This window comes from Arachis ipaensis, chromosome B02 (assembly GCF_000816755.2).
Source record: "Arachis ipaensis cultivar K30076 chromosome B02, Araip1.1, whole genome shotgun sequence".
NCBI lineage: Eukaryota > Viridiplantae > Streptophyta > Magnoliopsida > Fabales > Fabaceae > Arachis > Arachis ipaensis.
The window spans coordinates 70,002,236-70,010,582 of NC_029786.2; positions in this window are offsets into that span (position 1 = coordinate 70,002,236).

Genomic DNA, 8,347 nt, shown 5'->3' on the forward strand with positions numbered 1-8,347 from the left:
AGGATGGGGAGCAATATTTTCCCACGACAAAAAACGAAAATGGGAACGGGGAGCAAATTTGGGGGCAGGGATGGCGAGCAGAGAGGCATCCCCCGCCCCCACCCTGCCCCGTTGACATCTCTAGTTGGCTCCTCTACCTTATCTCGCCGGTTTATGTGCGTCGTCGCCCTCCGTATGTGGCTCGCCTACACTGCATGTCTATGTCATTGCCTGTGAATCTCTAGTCATCGTCGTGTCCTCGTCCAGCGTGGCTCGCTGTCGCTGCTGCCTCTCCTTCGCTAGTCTCTGCTTTGCCGTGTTTGGACAGCTTGGTTTCTCTTTTCTCTGGTCGCATTTTGTAAACAAAGCATCAGATTCAGGTATTATTTATTTATTTTTTTAGTTATTCAGTTATTGTCTTATAATATAATTAACTCAGTAAATGATTAATGATGTTGATTATGAATCTATTTATTTTTTATTATTGATTATAACTTACTGATGATTATAATTTGTTGATTCTTGGCAGTGTAATATATTGGTTTAATGGTGAATTGATTTTTTTTTCTGATTATTGGCTTTTGTGGTTATTTTTGTTGTTGTGCTATATCGTTGGGTTCTGTGAATTTATAATTTTATATTGTTGATAGGGAATAGGTTTTGTGAATTTAGGATAGTTGTTGTTATTATATTATTACAGTTCCATATTGTTTTAGGGTGGCTCCATCAAATACACCATCAGAAACACCATCCTTGCAAGAATAAGGATCCACTCCTGATGTAACAATTGAAACCCAAAAAAGTAACAATAGAGCAAAAAATGATCCTGCATGAGGTCATTGTAAACAAGTTATGAAATCTAAATAAACCATTCTGTTATGTATATATTGCGATAAGCTTATTAGGTGGTAAAGGAATTCATCGGTTTAAGCTACATTTGGCTGGAAAAGGAGGAGATATTGAGTCATATCGAAAGGTGCCAGCACTAGTGAGATAAGAATTTTATCGAAACATTGAAGATCTTTGAAGTAAGAAATGAAAAACTCAAGAAGAATATGCAGAAAGTTATAATGCTTGTGATGAAGCTGAAAGATAATTTGATGAGATCGAACGTAATGAGACGCGACAACAACAAATATCAAGGCTTCCAGCACCTAGCTTTAGAAAAGGAAAACAAGTAAAAGGATTAGAATCTTTTTTTTCATCGGCAACAACACTTGGAGCTCAATCAATTATCAAGAGTGTTCTCTAAAGCAAAAAAATTGTGGAAAAGTATGACATTGCGATTGCGAAGTGGATGATGGATGCCTTTTGATGAGCGGATAATTTATACCCTTTTTGGAATTATTTTTACATAGTTTTTAGTATGTTTTGGTTACTTTTTATTATATTTTTATTAGTTTTTATGCAAAAATAACATTTCTGGACTTTACTATGAGTTTGTGTGTATTTCTATGATTTCAGGTATTTTCTGGCTGAAATTGAGGGACCTGAGCAAAAATCTGATTAAGAGGCTGGGAAAGGACTGCAGATGCTGTTGGATTCTGACCCTCCTGCACTCGAAGTGGATTTTCTGGAGCTACAGAAGCCCAATTGGCGCGCTCTCAATTGCGTTGGAAAGTAGACATCTTGGGCTTTCCAGCAATATATAATAATTCATACTTTGCCCGAGATTTGATGGCCCAAACTGGCATTAAACGCCAGCCAGAAACTTTCTGGCGTAAAACACCAGAACTGGCACACTTCTTGTCGTTAAACGCCCATTTTGGCACCCAGGGTGGCGTTTAACTCCAAGTTGAGGCATATGCACGTGAAAGATTGAAAGCTCAGCCCAAACACTCACCAAGTGGGTCCCGGAAGTGGATTTCTGCACTATCTGTACTTAGTTACTCATTTTCTGAAAACCTAAATTACTAGTCTAGTATAAAAACTACTTTTAGAGATTCATTTTGCAACTCATGACATTTCACATTTGATATTGTATCTTCTACAGCATGAGCCTCTAAACCCCATAGGTGGGGGTGAGGAGCTTTGCTGTGTCTCAATGGATTAATGCAATTACTACTGTTTTCTATTCAATCACGCTTGATTCTGTTCTAAGATACTCACTCGTACTTCAATATAGAGAATGTGATGATCCGTGACACTCATCATCATTCTCACATTTATGAATGCATTCCTGACAACCACTCCCGTTCTACCTAAGCTCAACGTAGTCATTGGGCGTCAGCTTGAGTGCGTATCTCTTGGGTCTCTGATCCACGAACCGAGTCCGTGAGATCAGAATCTTCGTGGTAGAGGCTAGAACCAATTGGCAGCATTCCTGGGATCCAAAAATTCTAAACTTTGTCTGTGGTATTCCGAGTAGGATCTGGAAAGGGATGACTGTGACGAGTTTCAAACTCACGAATGTTGGGTGCAGTGACAGTGTGCAAAAGGATAGAGTGATCCTATTCCGACACTAGTGAGAACCGACAGATGATTAGCCGTGCAGTAGCTGTACCTGGTATTTTTCATCCGAGACGAGAAATCCGACAGTTGATTAGCCGTGCAGAGACCATGCCTGGTATTTTTCATCCGAGAGGATTATACAGCTTGCCATTGAAGGAAGCCATGCGTGTTTGGAGAAGAAGATAGTAGGAAAGTAGAGATTCAGATGACAGAACATCTCCGGAACCTCAACCCGTTCCTCAATACTGAATCACAGGTACCATTTATTTCATGTTATTTACCTTTCATAAACAAAGTCATTTTTATCATTAATCTCCTGACCAAGATTTACAAGATAACCATAGCTTGCTTCAAGCCGACAATTTCCGTGGGATCGACCCTTACTCACATAAGATATTACTTGGACGACCCAGTGCACTTGCTGGTTAGTTGTGCAGAGTTGTGAAAAGTGTGATCACAATTTCGTGCACCAAGTTTTTGGTGCCATTGCCGGGGATTGTTCGAGTTTGGACAAATGACGGTTCATCTTATTGCTTAGATTAGGAAAAATTTGTCTTTTTTGGTTTAGAGTCACAAAATTTGAGTCTTTTATTTTCTTTTCAAAAATTTTAATTTTCTTTATTAATCTTTAATTTTTTTTAGTCTTCTGTTTAAGTTTAGTTTCATGTTTTAAGTTTGGTGTCAATTGCATGTTTGTATTCTCCTTCAATTTTTCGAATTGTATGTTCTTTTTATTCTTCATATTTTCGAGTTTTATGTTCCTTGTTCTTTCTTGATCTTCAAGTTGTTCTTATTTATTTTTCATGTTTGATCTTTAGTTTTTGTTGTTTTGTGTCTTTCCTTATTTTTTTGTGCATTTTTGAATTATTAGTGTCCAAAATATAAAATTTTTTAAGTTTGGTGTCCTTTGTGTTTTTATTTTCCTAAAGATTTCCAAAATTTGTTCTTGGCTCATCTTGATCTTCAAAGTGTTCTTGGTGTTCATCTTGACATTCAAAGTTTTCTTGGTGTCTTTTTGGTGTTTATCTTCAAATTTTCGAAAATTACTCTTCCTAAATCTAAAAATTTTTAAGTTTTGTGTCTTTTACTTGTTTTTCTCTTTTCTCATTAAATTCAAAAAATAAAAATAAAAAATATATCTTTTTCTTTATTTACTCATTATTTTCGAATTCCTTAGGTTGACTTAGTCAAAATTTTAAAATTTGGTAGCTTCTTGTTAGTCAAGTTAAAATTTCAATTTTAAAAATTTATCCTTTTAAATCTTTTTCAAAACAAATTCTTTTTCAATTTCTTTTATATTTTTTTCGAAAATCTTTTATAAAATTTTTCAAAATCTTTTTATTTTTTTTTATAATTTTCGAATTACTTGTCCTATTTTATTATTTTGATTGAAAAATTTTAAGTTTGGTGTTGCCTTGTTAAGAAAGTTTCAATCTTCAAAATTTTTAAAATCATATCTTTTCAAATCTTCTCTTTTAATTATTTTCTTACAAGTATCTTTAATTTTAAGACATATCTTTTTCAAAACTTCCTAACCACTTGCTCTCTCCTCATTTTTCGAAAATCATATCCAAAATTTTTCAAATCTTTTTAATTAATTAATCATTTTAGTATTCGAATTTCTTTTATTTCTTTTCCTTTTAGTTTTCGAAACTTATATTCTATTTTCCAAGTATTTTATTTTATTCTCTTTTAAATTTGGTTTATCCTTAATTAAATAAAATAAAATTTCTATTTACAATCCACATCATCTACCTTTCTCCATCATGGACCTAAGTGGAAATGAACAGTCCAGAAGGACTCTGGGGTCATATGCTAACCCCACTACTGCTTCATATGGGAGTAGTATCTGTATACCCCCATCAGAGCCAGTAGTTTTGAGCTAAATCCTCAGCTCATTATCATGGTGCAGCAAAATTGCCAGTATTCCGGTCTTCCACAGGAAGAACCTACTGAGTTTCTGGCACAGTTCTTACAAATTGCTGACACAGTACGTGATAAAGAAGTAGATCAAGATGTCTACAGATTATTACTGTTTTCATTTGCTGTAAAAGATCAAGCTAAGAGGTGGTTAAATAACTAACCCATAGCAAGCATAAGAACATGGAAACAGTTATCAGATAAATTCCTGAATCAGTATTTCCCTCCAAAAAGGATGACACAGCTAAGGCTGGACATCCAAGGCTTTAAACAAGAGGATAATAAATCTCTTTATAATGCCTGGGAGAGGTACAAAGGGATGCTAAGAAAATGTCCCTCTGAAATATTTTCAGAATGGGTACAATTAGACATCTTCTACTACGGGCTTACAGAAAAGGGCCAAACGTCTCTAGACCACTCAGTTGGTGGATCTATACACATGAGAAAGACAATTGAAGAGGCTCAAGAGCTCATTGATACAGTTGCTAGAAATCAGCATCTGTACTTAAGTAGTGAGTCCTCCATGAAAGAAGAGGCTAAAGCAGTATCCACTGAACTTAGTCCTCCAGAACAAGTTGTTGAACTCAATCAGCAATTGCTTCTTATAACAAAATAGTTAGCTGAATTTAAAAAGATGCTCCAAGACACTAAAAATGCTAACAAGAATATGGAAGCACAATTGGATCAGACAAGACAGCAGTTATCCAAACAGATAACAGAAGAGTGCCAAGCTGTTCATTTAAGGAGTGGGAAGACACTGAATATATCAACTCACGGAAGCAGAAAGCCAAGACTGGAACAACTGATAGAGGATGACCAAACCACTGCCCAAAATCCCTCTGAGGACAGTAAGAGCCCAGAGAGGAATGATTCTGGCATTCAAACACCAAAAAAGGGTAAACAATTAGCGTTAAACGCCCAAGGGATGGCCAACTTTGGCGTCCAAACGCCAGAAAAGGGTGGCAATCTGGCGTTAAACGCCCATGCAGCACCCAATTCTGGCGTTCAAACTCCAATAAGGGATCAGACACCTACAAGTTCTGATAACAACCCCCTTAGGCAGGCTTCTCCAACCACTTCTGTAGGAAGTAAACCTGCAGCAACTAAGGTTGAAGAATATAAAGCCAAGATGCCTTATCCTCAGAAACTCCGCCAAGCGGAACAGGATAAACAATTTGTCCGCTTTGCAGACTATCTTAGGACTCTTAAAATAAAGATTCCGTTGGCAGAGACACTTGAGCAAATACCCTCTTATGCTAAGTTCATGAAAGAGATCTTAAGTCATAAGAAGGATTAGAGAGAAACTGAAAAAGTTTTCCTCACTGAAGAATGCAGTGCAGTCATTTTAAAAAGCTCACCAGAGAAGCTTAAAGATCCCGGAAGCTTTATGATACCATGCACATAAGAGGATGCTTGTACCAAGACAACTTTATGTGATCTTGGGGCAAGAATCAACCTGATACCTGCATCCACTATCAAAAAGCTTGGTTTGGCTGAAGAAGTTAAACCAACCCGGATATGCCTCCAACTTGCTGATGGCTCCATTAAAATCCCATCAGGCGTAATTGAGGACATGATTGTCAAGGTTGGGCCATTCGCCTTTCCCACTAACTTTGTAGTGCTGGAAATAGAGGAGCACAAGAGTGTAACTCTCATTCTAGGAAGACCTTTCCTAGCAACTGGACGAACCCTCATTGTCGTCCAAAAAGGGGAGATAATCCTGAGAGTCAATGAGGATGAGTTTAAATTGAATGCTGTCAAAGCTATGCAGCATCCAGACACATCAAAAGACTGCATGAGCGCTGATATTATTGACTCCCTGGTGGAAGAGGTCAATATGACTGAGAGTCTCGAATCAGAGCTAGAGGACATTTTTAAAGATGTTCAGCCTGATCTGGAGGAACCAGAGAAAACAAAAGAACCTCTGAAAATTCCTCAGGAAGAGGAGAAGTCTCCTAAACCCGAGCTCAAACCACTACCACCGTCCCTGAAATATGCATTTCTGGGAGAGGATAACACTTTTCCAGTAATTATAAGCTCTGCTTTAGAGCCACAGGAAGAGAAAGCACTAATTCAGGTGCTAAGGACACAAAAGACAGCTCTTGGGTGGTCCATAAGTGATCTTAAGGGCATTATCCCAGCCAGATGCATGCACAAGATCCTATTGGAGGATGATGCTAAGCCAGTGGTTCAACCATAGAGGCGGCTGAATCCAGCCATGAAGGAGGTGGTACAGAAAGAGGTTACTAAGTTACTAGAGGCTAGGATTATTTATACTATTTCTGATAGCCCCTGGGTAAGCCCTGTCCAAGTTGTCACCAAGAAGGGAGGCACGACAGTGGTTCAGAATGAAAAGAATGAACTGGTTCCTACGAAAATAGTTACAGGGTGGCGTATGTGTATTGACTACAGAAAGCTCAATACAACCACCAGGAAGGATCATTTTCCTTTACCATTCATAGACCAGATGCTAGAAAGACTAGCAGGTCATGAATACTACTACTTTTTGGATGGTTATTGGTGCACGAAATTGTGATCTCCAGGCTCGAACGAATCCTGGTAATGGCTCCAGAGCTTGGTGCTCTGATCTTAATTCATAATTGTCACAACTTCGATACAACTAACCAGCAGATCCTTTTCTGGCGCTGGACGCCAGATTTGGGTAGAAAGCTGGCGTTGAATGCCAGTTTACGTTGTCAATTCTTGGCCAAAGTATGGACTATTATATATTTCTGGAAAGCCCTGGATATCTACTTTCCAACGCAATTGGAAGCGCGCCATTTTGAGTTCTGTAGCTCCAGAAAATTCACTTTGAGTGCAAGGAGGTCAGAATCCAACAGCATCAGCAGTCCTTCTTCTACCTCTGAATCTGATTTTTGCTGTGGAAGATTTTGTCTTCCCTTTCCCTCTTCTAGAGGATTCTCCGGTCTTAGGTGCCACAATGGTAATGGAAGAAACAAAAAAGCTATGCTTTTACCACACCAAACTTAGAATATTGCTCGCCCTCGTGCAATAAACAAGAGAATAGAAGAAGAAGAAGAAGAAATATGGAGAGGGAGAGGGGAAGGTGTGGTTTCGGCCAAGGAGAGTGTAGAGGGGTGTGTTGTGTGAATTTGGTGAAGAATGGAGGTCTTTATATAGGGAATGGAGGGGGGGGGTTAAGGTTCGGCCATATGAGTGGGTTTGGGTGGGAAATTGGTTTTGAATTTTGAAGGTAGGTGGAGTTTATGAGGTAGGTTTATTGGGAAGAGTGGGTGGATGTGAGTGGTGAAGATTTAGTGGGGAAGAGAGATTGAGGTGATTGGGGAGGGGTTTTTAGGGAAGAGTGTTTATGGGGTTGTGTGAAAGAGAGTGGTGAGAAGAAGTGAGTGGAGGTAGTTGGGGATCCTGTGGAGTCCACAGATCCTGAGTGGATCCTGTGGGGTCCACAGATCCTGAGTGGATCCTGTGGGGTCCACAGATCCTGAGGTGTTCAAGGATTTACATCCCTGCACCCATTAGGCATGTAAAAATGCCTTTGTATCCAACTCTGGGCGTTCAGCGCCAGGTTGGTGGCCATTTTGGGCGTTCAACGCCCATCTGTGTGCCATTTCTGGCGTTGAACGCCGGAACCATGCCTGTTCTGGCGTTCAGCGCCCAGAAGCTGCCCATTTTGGGCGTTCAGCGCCAGAACCATGCTCTGTTATGGCGCTGAACGCCAGACAGATGCTCCTCCAGGGTGTGATTTTTCTTCTGCTATTTTTTATTCTGTTTTCGATTTTTGTATTTATTTTGTGACTCCACATGATCATGAACCTAAGAAAACATGAAAAACAATAAAAATAAGAATTAGATAAACATTGGGTTGCCTCCCAACAAGCGCTTCTTTACTGTCAATAGCTTGACAGTGGGCTCTCATGGAGCCTCACAGATGTGCAGAGCTTTGTTGAGACTCTCCAACACCAAACTTAGAGTTTGGATATGGGAGTTCAACACCAAACTTAGAGTTTGGTTGTGG